Here is an 18,157-nt window from a genome sequence, read left to right as displayed (position 1 = left end):
GAACTTGCAACGACACTAGCTCATCTCTGTGTGTATCCAAACCATGTCACTTACAAGGGACTGCCATCTCACCTCAGGGTGGCCCTAGCAGACCCTCAGCCTCATAAAACTTCATTAGTCCCTAATCAGTGTTGTTCCACATGCTTAAAATAGCAATAGTAACTCTCCCTTCATTCAAGGTCAAACTCAGGTCACCCTTCCTCCCCCTGCAGAAGGACTTCTCAGCCCACAAGACTTTTCCTAAAGCATCTGGTGTCTGCACCACCTCTGTGCCTTTGACCAGCTTCCTGGGACAGTGGGTTCTCCCATCCCACGCCCATGTCTCACAGCCCCAACTGAACTGGAAGTACTTGGAGTCTGATTTATGGTAATTTGACCCAGTAGGTCACCAAGCACTCTATGTTGGCTCACCGAAAGAGAAGTGCATTTTTCCAGCAAAGTATTTATAGATGGATACTATGAAATGCAGTTATTAGGAAGTGATTAAAAAGGATGAGTTGGAGCTCTATGTATTGATTGACCTAAAAAGATATCCATTTCACTTTTTAGTGGAAAAAAATTGATGGCAGGGTCATGCACGTTGTATGATCCCATTTTTGAAGAAAAAAAATACTGGTTGGGATGTTTTAGAAATATTTAAATATGTTTGAGTGAGCATAGAGGAGAGGAAGAAAGGCTATACACCAAACCATGGATGCTTGTTTTCTCGGTTTGGGGGTTGGGGTAGGGGGTGGAGGAAGTATGGGGGCTTTCCCTTGCAGGGCTCGGTGTTGTTTGGCTTGTTGCAATGGGCATGCATTACTTTTTACCTTGAGTGGGAGTTGGCAGGCATTATAAATAGTGCAAAGTCCAGCTTTGTCAGTCTTTGCACAGACCGAGACAACTTCACCTCTTCCCCCATGAAGCTAAAGACCAAGCTTGGGATGGGGAGGGGCCTGGCAGATTATCTGTCCCTCCTGCCACCCATGTAGCATCCACACAGTCTCCCTGGGGAGCTCTGTAAGGGGTCTTCAAAGACTCCAGCTTCCCCCTGCATTCCCACATTGTCTGTTTTTCCTCCCCCTCCAGCTAGCTTCGTGCCCCCAGGAGGCTGGCATCCATGGCCTGGGTCACTAGGACTCCCTTACAGGTTGGGACCAGGAGGATCCAACAGGAGACCAAAGGTGGGAGGAGAATGCTTCTCTCCTGAGCCCCAGAGCTGCTGTGGGGCATCCCTCGCTGCTGCCATCCCTCTCTCGGGGTGTGCTGAGTGTTCAGGTCCCAGGTGCGGGGCGAGTGTGGTAACAGTTCGTTGCTGTTACTCATCCCGAGGTGCTGCACATTCCTTGCTGGTTCCCTCTGACTTGCCCACTCCCTTGTGCACGGTCTGTCCCTTTATAAACTCTCTGCAGTCTTCCCCTTGTGAGGGTGACATCTGCTTTCTGCCGAAGCCTGGGATGCCTCCTTGCTCCTCTGCCTCTAGCAACAGGCTCCGGGGCGCTCCAACAGAGAGCAAGGACTCTCTCCACACGCTGCCTGTGCTGGGAGAGGCCTCTCCACGCCAGACGTGTGCACCCTGGAAACACCTGTCTCCGCAGACTGTCAGGCCTGAACGCAGGGAGGGTTCTTTCTCACAGCGATGCCTCTGGTTTCTCTTATCCACTGGCCATGGAAAGGTGGTGAACAGGCCCAGCTCACCTCCTCACAGGCCATTTGAACAAAGGAACCTAGGCGAGCTAAAAGAGGTGGAAATCTAGGCCACGCGCCCCTGAGTCCGGGTGAGGCCATGTGCCCCTGTGTCCAAGGGAAGCTAGATCCCGGGTCCGGGCGAGGCCGTGTGCCCCTGGATCCGGGTGAGGCTGGGTCCCAGGCCCGGGAGAGGCCACGCGCCCCTGGGTCCGGGTGAGGCCATGCGCCCCTGGGTCCAGGTGAAGCTGAATCCTGGGTCTGGGCGAGGCCGTGTGCCCCTGGATCCGGGTGAGGCTGGGTCCTGGGTCCGGGCGAGGCTGTGGGCCCCTGGATCTGGGTGAGGCCACGCGACCCTGGGTCTGGGAGAGGCCACGTGCCCCTGGGTCCGGAAGAAGCTAGATCCCGGGTCCAGGCGAGGCCGTGTGCCCCTGGATCCGGGTGAGGCTGGGTCCCAGGCCCGGGAGAGGCCACGCGCCCCTGGGTATGGGTGAGGCCATGCGCCCCTGGGTCCAGGTAAAGCTGAATCCTGGGTCTGGGCGAGGCTGTGTGCCCCTGGATCCGGGTGAGGCTGGGTCCCAGGCCCGGGAGAGGCCACGCGCCCCTGGGTCCGGGTGAGGCCATGTGCCCCTGGGTCCAGGTGAAGCTGAATCCTGGGTCTGGGCGAGGCCATGTGCCCCTGGATCCGGGTGAGGCTGGGTCCCAGGTCCGGGTGAGGCCGTGGGCCCCTGGACCCGGGTGAGGCCACGCGACCCTGGGTCTGGGAGAGGCCACGCACCCCTGGGTCCGGGTGAGGCCACGTGCCCCTGGGTCCGGGGGAAGCTAGATCCCGGGTCCGGGCGAGGCCATGTGCCCCTGGATCCGGGTGAGGCTGGGTCCCAGGCCCGGGAGAGGCCACACGCCCCTGGGTCCGGGTGAGGCCATGTGCCCCTGGGTCCAGGTGAAGCTGAATCCTGGGTCTGGGCGAGGCCATGTGCCCCTGGATCCGGGTGAGGCTGGGTCCCAGGTCCGGGCGAGGCCGTGGGCCCCTGGACCCGGGTGTGGCCACGCGACCCTGGGCCTGGGAGAGGCCACGCGCCCCTGGGTCCGGGGGAAGCTAGATCCCGGGTCCGGGCGAGGCCGTGTGTCCCTGGATCCGGGTGAGGCTGGGTCCCAGGCCTGGGAGAGGCCACGCGCTCCTGGGTCCGGGTGAGGCCATGCGCCCCTGGGTCCAGGTAAAGCTGAATCCTGGGTCTGGGCGAGGCCGTGTGCCCCTGGATCCGGGTGAGGCTGGGTCCCGGGTCCGGGCGAGGCCGTGTGCCCCTGGATCCGGGTGAGGCTGGGTCCCGGGTCCGGGTGAGGTCGTGGGCCCCTGGATCCGGGTGAGGCTGGGTCCCGGGCCCGGGAGAGGCCACGCGCCCCTGGGTCTGGGTGAGGCCATGCGCCCCTGGGTCCGGGTGAAGCTGAATCCTGGGTCTGGGTGAGGCCGTGTGCCCCTGGATCCGGGTGAGGCTGGGTCCCGGGTCCGGGTGAGGCCGTGGGCCCCTGGATCCGGGTGAAGCCGTGCCCCTGGGTCCGGCCGAGACCAAACCAGAGGGAGTCGGACCTGCATTACCACCATTTGTCCACCATCCAGAGCTGAGGGGTCAGTGCCGACATGTACTCATAAGGAACTGGTGGACATTGATATTGGGTCTCAAAAGAACTGTTGGTCCAGAAAGAAACTCACTACAGACTGATTCATTTGCCTGTCAGCATAACTATTATTGCTCGTCTCACATTCAATTCTTATAAGTATATCTCTAGTGACACATGATTTCGCTCATCTAGGGGAAATGATGAACAACATAGACTGATGAACAAGAACAGAACCAGAAACAAGGAGGCATCGATCGGACTATCGGGCCTCAGAGGGAGGATAGGGGAGGGTGGGGGGAGGGGGGAGAGATCAACCAAAGGTCTTGTGTGCATGCATATGAGCCTAACCAATGGTTAAGTTCAACAGGGGGTTGGGGCATCCGTGGGGAGGGGTGTGGGATGGGAATGGGGGGATGAGGACAAATATGTGACACCTTAATCAATAAAGAAATTTAAAAAATAAAAATAAATAAATAAATAAATAAATAAATAAAAGAGGTGGAAATCTCCAGGCCCTTGGCCAGGGAGAACAGAATAGCAGGGTGCTGTGAAGCCAGCCACTATAGCCAAATCTCTCCCCTAGCAAAGTCAGGCTCCTGTGCCTCTCACCCAGCGGTGTCAATCAGGTGAGCAACGGGGAGAGAACAGATGCAAACAAGCCAACTAAAAATACACCCATTGCAGACTTTGTTAAAAGTGCAGGAACATGCTCAGTCCCTGGGGCAATGATGGGACCTCAGGATCTCAAGGGACCGAAGAGGGAAGGCAAGCAAAGTAAAACCCACTATGAAAACAATAGCAGGCATGACAAAAATATATACCCTAATACCAAAAAAGAAACTGTTCGTGTTCAAATCCTGGTGGATACTAACACCTAATTATTAACCGAGCTGAGCAAGAATGAGCTGTGGTCTCAAATCAGCTTCCTTCCACCATCCAGAGCCCATCATTCCATCAGCATTAAGCCAGTGAACTCCAGGAGATGTGAAAGGGGACCCATCTCAGGCCTGCTCCTAGATAAAGCAGGAGGCTCCCCCACGTAGGGCCTGAGGGACAGGCAGAGAGGTTAGCAGACAAGCAAACAACCCCTCCTCCACTGCCCACCACCTCCTGGCAACAAGAGAGTGAAGGATGTTCTAGACGCAGCTTTAGAACAACCAGGAGGACAAAAGACTGGTTTTCACATTTATAAAGGCCCGTGTGTTACCTTTATGTTATGTTGTGGAGGTCCCATTTAAACTGGCTTAAGCAGAAAAGGGAATTGATTGGCTAATGTAAGTGAAAAGGCCAGGGGTAGTTCAGGCATGGCTGGATCTAGGTGCTCAATGGATATCACCAAGAATCTCTAGCTCTCTCACTCTCAGATATGCTTTCCTTGGTGGGACATGATTCTCACTCCTCCAGGGAGGCCCCTCGAAGCTCCAAGCTGATATCTGTTATTAAGCAACTCCAGAGGAAAGTACATGCTGCTTCCCACAGAAGTCTTAGATTTCAGTTTCAATGGTGTGACTGGTGTCACCTGCCCATCTACAACTAATCTCTGTGGCTAGGAGAATGGAATGCTCTGATTGGCCAGGTCTAGGTCATATGCTCAACCCTGGATCTTGGATGGGGAGTAGTCCGGCATTTAGTAGGCACTCAAAAAATATATGCTTAATGCATTCATGAATGAATGAATGAATGGCCCAGAAGTGTGAAAGTTCACAGTACATTGGGGCACAGTGAGTTGGCCACTCTAGGTGGAAGAATGTGATGGGAAAACCACAGACAGTGTGGTTGCCATGGGCAAGGTGCTTGCCAACTGGACACATGGAGAACTGGATGCACCATCTACCGTCTGGAACTTACACCCTAGTAAGAGTCACCTGACCACCACCCACATGATATAACACAAGGAAAAGGTGATGGGCCCCACCAGAGCAGAGAGGGTGTCTTCCCACTTGGGGAGGAAGTGGGGCATCAGAGGCCTTCTAGTGGAGGAGTTTGAATTCCATTTGGAGTTGTTGAGAGGGAATAGTTTGGACCGGTGAAAACAAGGATGAGAGCTTTAGGCAGAATCTACCCCTGGCCTCTTCACTTATATTAGCCCATCAGTTCCCTTTTCTGCTTAAGCGAGTTTAAATGGGACCTCCACAACATAACATAAAGGTAACACGCGGGCCTTTATAAATGTGAAAAACAGTCTTTTGTCCTCCTGGTTGTTCTAAAGCTGGGTCTAGAACATCCTTCACTCTCTTGTTGCCAGGAGGTGGTGGGCAGGGCAGGAGGGGTTGCCTGCTTGTTGATCGTGAGTAGGTCCAGGGAAGACAGGCCTCTGTGGGAAAAGCTTGGGAAGTGGGGCTATACATGGGCTCAGGAGACCCTAAGGAAGGCTGAGGCTTCTGGGCCAAGCAAGGACTGAAGAGTTTTACTCTGTTGGCTGAGGGGCATGGCAGGTGCGTCTTGAGCCCGCTCCTCTCAGTCACTATCCCAGAAGTCACAGTGACCTTTTCTTGGGGCAAATCAATTCCAATTCGTGGGTTTAAGCAACAGACAGGATCTGTCCTCCAGATGGCTGCCCCCAGCCTGCTGCTGCAGGAGTGGGCGATTCCTCTCCGAGGGGCAGGAATCGCCCTCCTGACTTTCAACCATTTGCAGCAACAGTGGCATAGCTCATCTTAAAGAGGCAGGTTTCTCTGCATGCGTGATAAACTCAACTTTAAACTGATTATTGCAATCTACAAGCTGTTAATCCAGTGGCTGCCAGCAAAGCCTCATTCTCTCCACGATTTAATCTTCACTTACAGTGACGGGATTCATATGTTCTCTCAGCTGCTCTCTGCCTCCCCCACCATGCCTCCTTCCCGAGACCTCTCCCGCAGACACTCCATGCTGCATATTCAGCCTCATCCTTCTCTCTCTCTCTCTCTCTCTCTCTCTCTCTCTCTCTCTCTCTCTCTCTCTCTCCCCTTTCTCTCATTCTTGCTCTGTCTCTAAATAAGGCATATCTGAAAATTGCTGGTCAATGCAAACACAGGAATCACTTGACGGGTAATTCTGTGCAGGGGAGAAGAATGGATGATCACGGATTTTATCAGGGGAGTGAGTGTTCAGTCTGATAAGTGGCCTCAGCTGGCCACCTGGTGGGCCCCATGGCAGTGGCGAGCCTTGTCAAGGGGTAACCCAGGAGTATGACTACAGTCAGTTGGGTTGTCCCCTGTCCCCAATAAACTGCTTTACTCACACCCAGCAGAGTAGACCTGCCTCCCTGTCCCCAGTGTCAGATGAACCACAAGCACAGGGGCAGACCAGGCCCACTTCGGCTTCCTCATTGTCCCTCTGCCCCTACTCACAGCCCACCAGGAGGCCTTCAGTGGCATCCGGGATCTTTCCCAGACTGGTCCCAATTACTTTTTCTGCCTTCTCTGCCCCCCATCTCTCCACACACCCTTTGATCCAGCCATACTGAATGGCTCCCTGTTCCCCCAGGTACCCTCTACCCTTTCTCATCGCTGTGCCCTGGCTCCTCAGACGCCTCCACCAGACCACCCACCCTGCAGCCACCCCTCTGGACAAATACCAAGCTCTCAAAAGTCTACCTCCCTTCTAGCTCAAATAGCACGCTTGCACAAAGCCTTCCCAGGGTCCTGAGCTCATGTGGGACGCCTTCCTCTGAGCTCCCCCGGCACTGTTGGTGCATTTGTGGACATTCTTACTGTTTCACTTCACATAAAACAGCACAGCATAGAGTCTACAAATATAAAGCTATGCTGTGTGGTCTGGGGAAATGACTTAACCTCTCTGTGTCTCAATTTTCTGATCCATAAAATAGGAATGGTATTCCTACCTCATTTGCCCAGCACTGCAAAAGACACAGTCCCTGCCTCATTTCTCAGAAAGGGAAACTGAGGCACAGAGACAGGAACAGGGCTAACCCAAGGTAACCCAGTGGTGGAGCAAAGGCTGGCCTTTTTCAATATCCTCGGCCTCGGCCTCAATGGGGAGAAAATAGCCAAGTGGGGACAGGGACAGAGGGGAAGATGCTCCTCAGAGCCCTGACCGGCACAGACTGGACCCCCTCTGTCCAGGCTGACCCCACATCTGCCAGCCAGGGGTCCTGCTAGAGCCTTCCCACAACCCCCTTCCTTCCCCTTTGCCTCCCCCATGGCCTCCTGTCCCCTCCCTCTCTCTTGTCCTCTTTCACTTTAGAAAGTAATTAACAAGGTGGGATTATTGCTCTTGCATTCACACCTCCCAAAAGGAGGAGCTGGTTAGGGGCATTCACTAGCAGTTTTATAAGAAAGCAATCTAAAAGGAATCCAGTGTCCTTTCGTGCCTCAGATTTTAGCTACGGAGTCATTTCTCTGGGAAATATGATAATGAAAAATGGCCTCCAATTATTCAAAGACTGTTTCCATAAATACTTAGGAGCAAAGATGCTTTGGCTCCTAACTTGCTTGCCACAGCACCCCTCCTCCACCCCTCCTCCCTCCTCTCTCTCTGCACACTCAAATACCCAGAGACTCGCTCACCTGGAAATGCAGTTAAGATAACCACCAGTATTTGTAGGACCCGTGCCATGTTCCCAAGCCCGCTGTGTGTATTCCCTCATGTACTTCCCTCAGGATCTGCTATTGTCCACAGTTGACAGATGAGGAAGCACAGGCTCAGAAGATGAAATGATGCCAAGGTCAGACAACTAGAAAGTGATAGAGCAAGGATGCAACCCCAGGAGATGCCAGCGCCGGAGCTCTCCACCTGCACTCCAGGGCTGATGTCCATTTACACAGAGGACACAGGGCCATTTCCTGGGCTGCATTCCTGACCGCCCCCATCGGGTCCCCACTCTCAACTTAGAGGCAGGAAAGCTCTTTCCGCTCACTCCAGTGTTTTAGGATTTGCACAGAATCATTCCTCCTCCTGGGATGCCTCTGGACTCCCCCAGCTTATGGCATCGGCTTCTCGCAAGACCTGTCTGGTGGACTGAAACCTGGGAGACCTTTTTGAGGCTGCTGGCATCAAGGGGGCGGGCTTAACCTTATCACAAGTCCAGCCCCTTTGGAAACTCATACAACGTTTCATGTGTAGGTGAAAGCAGCCTCTGCACCCACAATCCCCTCCCTCATCTTCCCGGCGCAGCAACCATACCTCATTGTAACTATGAGAGATGGAAGGAGCAAGCTTGCAAGTATGATTTTAGCCTCCTGATCTAAGATGCTTGTACTTGGGGCTGCTGTGGTTCTTTGCCTTCTCCCTGTGAGGCATCACATAGAGCAGAGGGTATCATGTGGATGTTTCATCAGGAGAGGGGCCCAAGTCAGCCAAGACCCAAGAGAAGACAAAAACCTAGACACCCAAGAAGGAGAGAAAAAAGAAGGCACAGTTGACTCAGTCTATCCCAATCAGGCAAGGACTTTAATCAGCTCCCTGGCAGAGCCAGCCAGTGGAGTAGGTCCCCTTGTCCTTATTCCTCAGGAGGAAGCCTCAGAAGCTGACCACTAAGGACGACTTGGCTCGAGTCCTCTGTCTTCCAGGTGGGCCCAGCCAGCACTCTGTGCTGCCTTCCCAAGCCTCTCTCAGTTTACGTGGTGTAGACCCCAAGTCAAGAATCACTGCCCCTGCATTCTAAGTACTGGCCTCCCTACGTTCCTGCTATTCCGCAAACACACCAGACGCGTTGTCCTATGCCCTGAGAGGTGTCCTATGCCCTGAGAGGTGTCCCATGCACTAAGAGGTCTCTGGTTCATTCCTAGTCCAGTGCACATGCCCTAGTGGCAATATTGATCCCCAGTGGGGGAAGGGAGTGCAGGAGGCAGTTGACTGATGTATCTCTCTTGTCGATGTTCCTCACTCTCCCTTCCTCTCCTTCTCTAAAATCAATAAAAACATATTTTTTAAAAAAGAATCACTTGGCCTTTTGTGGGGCCCACTGAGGCAGGGGTGAAACAACCCTATTGCGAAGGCTGGGGATAGGCCTGTTGGGCCAGGGCCTTGATGGAGGATGTAGCCAAACACTGAGATCTCTACTGAGAACTCTACAAGCCTCTGTCCTCCCCCTCCTTGAGTGCCAGCAAGATGAGCAGTGATCGGGTGGGCAGTGACATTACTGTGGAAACCACCAACAGAGATCTGAAGACTCCTGTACCTGATGCTTTGAAAAACACCCCATCCTTCCCGACATCAGTTTGGGCAGGGCAGAACCATGTAGGTCCCGTGTGTAGAACTGTCATAGTTACACATTTACACTTACTAATGTGAATATTTTATCAGTGTCTGTCTTCCCAAGCCATAGCCCAGATCAGGTAACATAACAAATATTTTCCACTCATCAGAATGCCAGGTATTTATGGTTAGAATGGAAAAGCTACAAGCTCTCACAACTTCATCTTTAGTCCCTTCACTTGGAACAGAATTCCACCTTAGGTACCTAACATGAGCTCCTCAACAAGCCCTGGCCATGCAGTCAGGCAGACAAGTCCAGACCCACATCCCAAAGCTGTGGGAACATAGCTGAGTTAATTAACCAATGGACAGAGACAGCAGGGGAGTGAGGGCATGTATGGGAGTGGGGTGGGGGAGCAATGGAGGATATGGACACATATGTAATACCTTAATCAATAAAAAAAATCAATTAAGAAAAAAAGAAAGAACAGAAGGATGTGGGGCTGAAGAACAGGGCCACTGTGTACTCCTGCAGGTTGCTCACCACACAAGGGCTCCTGGTAGGTGGGGTGCCTTTTTCTGATTTGCACAAAGACTCCATAGGGAGTAGCTATGGCCCTGATAAGACAGACTTTTTAAATGGCTTCAGAAATCATTTCCCATCTCTGATGCCCAAAGTCAAATACGTCTATTATTAGCTCTCATAGCCCGTGTAGGTCCATGTATAGAACCTGTCATAGTTACACATTTACACTTATTTATGTGAATATTTATCAGTGTCTGTCTTATCTCTGGATCATAATGCCCATGAGAGCAGGGGGTTGCTGTGATGCCTAGAAATGCCTAGCACATAGCAGGTAGTCAGTAGAGGTTTGATAAGTGAAAACAACTGTCCCAGCTGTGGGTCACCACAAAGCCCTACAGGTGACTTTTGTGCCCAATCCCTTCTCCGGCAATGGGCTGGCTCGAGTTCCTCGGAGAAGGGCTGTGGATTGGAAGTGGGTGAGAAGTCTGGCTATCACCATGCTCTGGCATCTCCAGATTTAGAAGAGAGTGCATTGTGTGAAACTCCTCAAGCCACAGGCGAGGGTGGACCCAATTTAGGCTTCCTCACCTCTGGTGTCCCAGCCCTTATACCACCAGTAATGCAATGAGCCGGCCAGGGAACGTCATGACAGAATGATGGAAAAGTCCAATTTTCTAAAAGGCATCCACGTCAGGCTTTGTCTGAGATCCACAGCCTGCGTGCACACAGGCGTTATTCTGGGCTGCGGAGTTACTCACAGAAGTCAGCAGCAGGAAACAACACCTTCTGGAACAATGGGGGAAATGGGCCGCTTTTCAAAGAAGCCCAGTTTTTTTTTTTCCTCCCACAGAAGCCGTCATCATTTGGGTTTTCACAGCGACAGGCTTGGCTTAGAGAGGAAGATGTTTGGGGAGATTTTTACACCTCCTCCACTTCCCTTGAGTTCTCCATATTGGGAATAACCAACCATTTCTTCATGTTCCATTCTTCCTAAAATGTCCACGTTATTGCTTAAAAACAACTCACATCTCATGGCCTTCTATGTTTTCCAGTCAACACTGTAGGTTAACAATTGTATGATGAACTGTTGCTACATTACAAACAACCTCCCAATCCCAGTAGCATCAACAGTCGGCATGTAGTTTCTCATAATTTTGCAGGTTGCCTAGGGCAGCTTTGCTCCATGAGTTTCTCATCCTTATAAGGGGAAGTGGGGGGAAGGGGGGGCCGCCAGGGAAAAGTCAGGTGATATAAAGAAGTACAGGAAGGCAAGTCAACTGCACAGCACATCCCAAGCCTCTGCCTGTAGCATGTCCACTAGCATCCCATTAGCCAAAGCATGTCCAGTGGCCAAACCCAAGGTCAAAGGGCAGGAATACAAAATCTACCTTTGTGAGAGGAACTGTAAAGTGACATGGCACTGGCATGGGGCATGGATATAGAAAGGGGTAAGCTCACCCCCTAATAATAAGGGAACTATCAGCTACTGACCGCGTCACACATTTGCTGCGTTTCCACATGCAAGGCACTATGGGATGCCAAGTTGAATTGGATCCAATCTCTGCCCTCCAGGAATTTACAACCCAATAAAGGAAACAAGTGAGTCCATAAAGAGGTGACATTTGAATGTGAAGCAAAGAGCTTGGGAACAGGAGGAAGTGACACATTCTGGCACATTCCCTGCAGGGGAGGGAACATCTTGGCACAAGAATGATTTTGATGGCTGAAAAGAAAAGGACCCTTAGCTCTCTAGCCAAGAGCAAGAAATCCAAGATCAGTGATGGGCGTCTAACATTGTGTCTTTTTTGTTGTAGTAAACTGCTTTCATAATGCTGGACAGTGATACAGAGGACGCAGAGGGTACTAGAATCCCAGCATGATAGTGCTGAAGAGGATTCGAGAGGGCCCCTAATCCAAGCCTATATCTGGACCCCGAAACTCTGCTAAGCCTGAGGACTCAAAGATAATGAGACAGAGGTCTCAGCTCCCCCAATTGGTCAGTCCTTAAAACTGTAAGAATAGATGAGACACTTGCAGGTGTGGACAGGAGTATGGCTCATGATGGTGAGAAATCAGCAGGACTAGTTGTAGCACCAAAACCACATGAAGCCAGGAGAGCCCTAATATGACGGCATCTAATGTGACAGAAACGCTGAGAGGCTTTGGGTCAGGGTCCACACTCCACGCCTCTTCATGGAAGAGGATCTGAACTCTGTCTGTGTGCAGGTGTCTGGAGTGGAATTTCACTTGAAGCTCCCAGGCTCCAAAGGGTCTGGGTGAACCCTATTATCTTCCTAGCCCTTGGAAATTAGAAATATGATTGCCTCTTCAGAGCCACCTGTTCTCAATTATCCTGGGGAAACCAAGGCAGCATAGCAGACCCTTCTCTCACTGGTGATCCTACCTAACAAATGCTCAAGGGCATGTAGAGGTTAATGCAGCCAGGAAATCACTAGTAAGTCTGATGGCACATAAAATGTGTGTTTTCCTGAGTACAATTTTGGAGGAAGAAGTCATAGATTTCACTGTGTTTATATCCTCAATATAATTAGGACCACCCCCAGAAGTTAGTAAACTTGATCCACTCATCTCATCCCTTCATTTCTTCCACCAACACTTATTGATGCTGACTATTCAGGGACCAAGTACCCAGCACTAGGATACAAGGAAGATAAGACATCACCCCAGCCTTCAGCTAGGACCCTCCATACATCCTCTCTCTCTTCCAATGAGCCTGTTATTAGGTCAGAACTTGAACCCTTTTCATAATGTGGGCCCATCTGGCCACCCAACAGTATTCCTCATGAATCCCCAAATCTTTTACACTCCTCACCACTCTCTCCCTGCCTCCCTCTCTGCCTTCAACAATTATTTAAGGGGCTTCCCCTACCTGTGTCTTGTTTAATTTCTGGAACCGTGCTTTGGACTGAGCCAATTTTGAGGCAATACATCTCAACGGGGGAAAAAAACAACAACTAAGGTCTCTCCTCCCCTCTTCCCACCCCCCTGCCCTACTCCAGTCAGGAAAAGCTCTGTTTTCTACTTGAAGAAGCCATAATGAAGACTCCCCCTATGTTTATGGTTTATGGTGGAAGAACATTAGAGAATTGCCATGGTTACAGGCCCTATTCTGCCTCCATTCGAGGACCAGAGGGAGCTGGAGGGAAGCACTGAACAGCAGCTCCTGATGCCACTCAGCTCGGAATCATCATAAAAAAAAAATGTTTACATCACAGGAGAAATTGCTTCTCAAACAGCAAAGGGAAAATGCCAGGTTTGATGAGATTGTTACACAGAATCTTGGCTGGGCTGTTTCTCTCAGCCCCCTTCCCCCTGACCCATGATTATTTAAGGTTGTATTAAATCAAGCAAAGGGAGCGGACGACAAAACGCAACTTGGTATTGGCAGCTCTGGCAGGACGCCCGGGCTCAGCGTGGCCCCACATCTAATCCTCTTCATCTTCAGCTGCCAGATTAACATCCCCTGCAGCCCTGCCTGAGGACCAGCCGACCACAGTGACCCCACTCCACCTCCCTGCGGGCTCATGGGCTGGAGTAGACCATTCTGATTCTGAAACTGAACCAGGGCAGGCTAGAACCAGGCAACCAGGTCTGAGTCCAGCACTGTCCCTTATTAGCTGTGTGTTCTTGGGCAGGTGCCTTTGCGTCTCTGAACTGTTATTTCCCAGTCTTTAAAACAAGGGCATAGGGAACCATCCTGAGAGGAAAAGAGCGAAATGCTGTTGTTAAGGTCAGTTCCCTTGCCTGGATGGAGGCACTCACCAGATGGAGCTGTGAGGACAAACACAGCATCACTCAAAAGTGGGCGTGGTATAACCACTCTGGCCTCACAATTACCTGATGAGATAAACACTATAGCTATTCCCATTATGGAAGGAAAAGGCACCTTGGAGAGGCTGAGTGCCCTCTTCAAGTCCCCAAAGTGGATTTAAAGACAGAGCTGTCTAACTCCGGAACCTAAAGCCCTCTCTCTGTGCCCACAGGATCCCTCCTCAAGGCAGAAAGTGAGGACTTTCATGAAAGCACAAAGTCAGCACTGTTTAATCCCCATGTTCTTACCATTACGATAAGTCCCCTCTCCTCAAGGAAGTCCAACCAGCTGAAAGTCAGGGCAGCTACCAAAGGCAGCTGTGGATGCCCATCAGTGAGGGATGAAGGCAGGAGGCATAGACACGTACAGAAGGAGACATCCCTGAGGGTTGTCAGGAGGACGTGAGCTGAGAGAAGTGAGCTGGCAGGATGGACCCACCAAAGCAGAGGGGGAACCAGCCCAAGCAAAGGTGGAGAGATGGGGAGACAGGGAAGGAGCAGGGAAGAGAGGAGAGTCCACCTGGACACCCTGAGAAACCTGTCGGAGGAAGTCCCCTCCAGGGGGCTGCGAGGGGTGGCAGGAGGCCTCTGGGTTGGGTGTTTGATGGACTTAGGGTTTCGAGAGCAGCTGTGGGCACTGAGCCCTTGTCACCCCGTTTGTCCCACAGAGGGGCTCTGGGAAAAGAACAACGCAGCTCGGACCAAGAAGCGGAGCCCTCACACCCCGCCCACCCCTAAGCTCCCTCTTCAGAAGAAAAGCAATTTTCCATATTAATGTATCTGAGTCCCAAACCTGCTGACCTGTGAAAAACCCTTCCTAGTGATTTATTTGTCTCCTCTTGCTAAGACAACGGCCTCATTATTTTAAGTCACCCACACAACAGCGGCACTCGCTCCCTTCTGTGCTCAGACAGGCTTGCCATGGGGGCCAGAGAAAGCCCAGGACAGGTCTCCAGGGTATCGGACCCCAGAAAAGCATCCCCAGGCAGGGCCACTTCTCTGTGACCACAAGGAACTCCTAGAGGTCCCAGTCTGCAAGGGATTTGGCCAGGAGGAGCCAGACCAAGAGAAAGGCTGGGCTCATGCCAACAGCCAGTGAAAGAACTTCTGGAAGCTTCCGTTTGCTACCTATGAAACCAGGCACCTGTGTCATGGCAGACATCCTAGAAAAGCTTTCACAGATTCCACCGTGGACCCAGCTGTGATCAGGAAGAGTCTTGTACTTTAAAGGACCTTATTCTCAGATAGAAATAGAAATAAAAATATCCCACCCACCCTATTTCCTCCTGTGCTGGAAAAGGATGGATGTTAGAGACTAGTCCGTTCAAAGACAACTCAGAAATGGAAACTCGGTTCCCAGTGGAACAAACGTTGACTTAGCACCTGGCGCGTGGCCGGCAGGCTTCTCAGTGTGCAGAGAAAAGAAGATAATTAACTGCACAAGAGCTAATGGCAGTGCCCTCCCAGCCACCCTCAGCCAGAGAGGCAGAGTAGTTGAAAGAGCAGGAGCTTTGGAGTCTGAGAGTAGCTGGGCTCAAACAAGCTCCCTGTGGCACGAGGCATATTATCAACCTCTCGGTGTGCCTCCATTTCTTCATCTGTAAAATGGGGATATTGGCAGCCACAGTAGATACTCAATTCACATGATTTCTCTCCCTTTATATGTCTCAGTTATTCCACTTTGTGAAATCTTTCAAAGCTCACCTCTCCAGTAAAACATGAGCTATCTACCCCTCTACCTCTGCCTACTAGTACTGCTTACTATCTACAAACTTTTAAATATGTCATCAAATATTTTCATGTAGTGCATCAAACTGTTTTCAGAGTGAATGTGCTGTCCCTCAATTACAAGGACAGTTTCTTGAGGACATGACTGTCTTTATACATATTGTGGATCCCCTCTGGGATCTGGCACAGGGCTGGTGCAGGGTGGGAACTCAAGCAAGAGGTGTTTCACCAGCTGATCATGGAGGCAGAAGGGAGCTGTGGGTCATAAAACTCGGTCTGCTGGATTGGCCAGTTAAGAACTGGCTCAGTGTGTACTGAGGATGTGCTCTGCCCATTGCCTATACATACAGGGGATGGATGGATGGATGGATGGATGGATGGATGGATGGATGGATGATGGATGGATGATGGATGGATGGATGGATGGATGATGGATAGATGATGGATGGATGGATGGATGGATGATGGATGGATGATGGATGGATGGATGGATGGATGGATGGATGATGGATAGATGATGGATGGATGGATGGATGGATGGATGGATGGATGGATGGATGATGGATGGATGATGGATGGATGGATGGATGGATGGATGGATGGATGGATGATGGATAGATGATGGATGGATGGATGGATGGATGGATGGATGATGGATGGATGATGGATGGATGGATGGATGGATGGATGGATGGATGGATGATGGATAGATGATGGATGGATGGATGGATGGATGATGGATGGATGGATGGATGGATGGATGATGGATAGATGATGGATGGATGGATGGATGGATGGATGGATGGATGGATGAATGGATGGATGATGGATGGGTGATGGATGGGTGGAAAGAGGGAACAAGAGCGGGAGGGATGATGGACACATAGATGCATCAGGCATGGACAGCATGTCCTTACCCTGGGGAGATTTCTCTAGGTTCTTGGTCCCTTCAAGTTTAATCTGAATCTTGACCTTTCCTCCTCCACAGGCTGTTATTCTAGCCAGGCACCCAGAGGCCTGTGAGGCAGGCTGATTAGTTTTCTCACTTGCTTATGTTATATAAATAAATAATATAAAAAACAACTCAGTGTTATGTCCCAAACATTTCTGCCAATGCTGTCTGCCTCCTAATGAATGCCATTGCCTGGCTCTGCCATCTGGTGACTGTTTCACCTGTTTCCCTCCTGTATGATGTGAAGTTTGGACTAATAGATCCCTGAGGTCCTGTCCAGCTAGAACATTCCAGGGCTCTTCAGACACTGAGTGGGCAGCCCTGCCTGAGTCAGAATCCTGCAGTGAGGATGTAGATGGATCAGTGTCTAGGGAGCCAGCCCGCCTTTGTCTTTTTACTCCAAATAATCCCAGCTTAATCCCTCAAAGCCCCAACTCCTTCCAGGGCCCAGATCTCAGCAGTGACTCACCCATCACCCCTCCCTGGGGTCTGAGTTTGGTTCCCACAAAGTCACCTGAAATAGGGATGATCCCGTGCTCTAGTGTAGAAATTTCCTTGAGTAAAGCAGATGAGAACAGATGCATTGAAGGATTTCCCTCAAGGACCCCTTGTTTGGGCTTCCACCCATTCCTGCAAGAAAGTGCATTCAATTGTCAGGCTATCAGTAGAAATATAAGTAGCATTGACAATCTGTGGGCAGGAAAGCACCATCCATAGCAGCATCCAATTTCTTCTCAACAACCCCTGCAGACATGAGCCCAGATCTTCCTGGTGCTGCAGCCGATGGTGGTGTCTCCTTTGAGGAACAGAACCAAGACAACCAGGCTCCCCATCCAGACAGGCCAAGGCCCCGGCTTGCCTACCAGCTCTGTCTAATGCCTCCAGAAGAAGCCCCATGAAGGGATGTCCTCCCCTTGCCCCCTCCAGGAACTCCTGAAATGCCAGGAGTGTGGGCATATCACTAGAGTTAGGACACCTGGAGTCTAGTCCCAACGTTGGCACTAGCAAGCTGTGGGGCTTTGAGGTTTGTCAACCCTCCTTCCTGGGACTCAATTTCCTCATAGATTTAATTCTTTCCAATCCTGTATTAATGACATAATTAATTATAGTAAGACCCGAATTGCTTACCCTGTAATGATGATACATGAATTCAGTTAGATAACAGACAACAGCCCTTTCTACTGAAAGAGAAATTACTTTATGACAGGTCCTGAGCTAAAGCCTTTTACATTCATCAAAAAACAAACATTTTATGCATAACAAATTACTACCATCTTAGCTGCTGAAAAATAGTATCTATTTGTTAGTTTTTGGTTACGTAGTTTAGAAGTCCAGGCCCAGTGTGGCCAGTTTTCTCTGCTCAGGGTGTCATAGGTGAAATCCAGGTGTCAGTCAGGCTGCATTCTTTTTTGGTACATCTGGGGGAAAGCCCACCCCCAAGTACTACACTTCCTTCTAGTTGGCAGAGTGAAGTCCCCTCGTTTGAATCATTGGGAGTAGGTGCATTGTGTACTAGGGACCAGAATCTTGAGGCTAGCTTAGAATTCTGCCTACCACAGAGTTCTTGGCTATTACAAATAAAGCTGCTGTAAAAGAAATTGAAGGGAAAAAAAATCATGTTGCATACATTCAAATCAGGTCAACCTGGGATAGATTGAATTGTGTGTCCTAAATCTCAGTCATGGGTCCATTCTATG

The sequence above is a fragment of the Cnephaeus nilssonii genome, assembly GCF_951640355.1.
Source record: "Cnephaeus nilssonii genome assembly, chromosome: 16".
NCBI classification, from domain to species: domain Eukaryota; kingdom Metazoa; phylum Chordata; class Mammalia; order Chiroptera; family Vespertilionidae; genus Cnephaeus; species Cnephaeus nilssonii.
The sequence above is the reverse complement of the archived record's forward strand: the minus strand, read 5'-3'. Positions refer to the sequence as shown.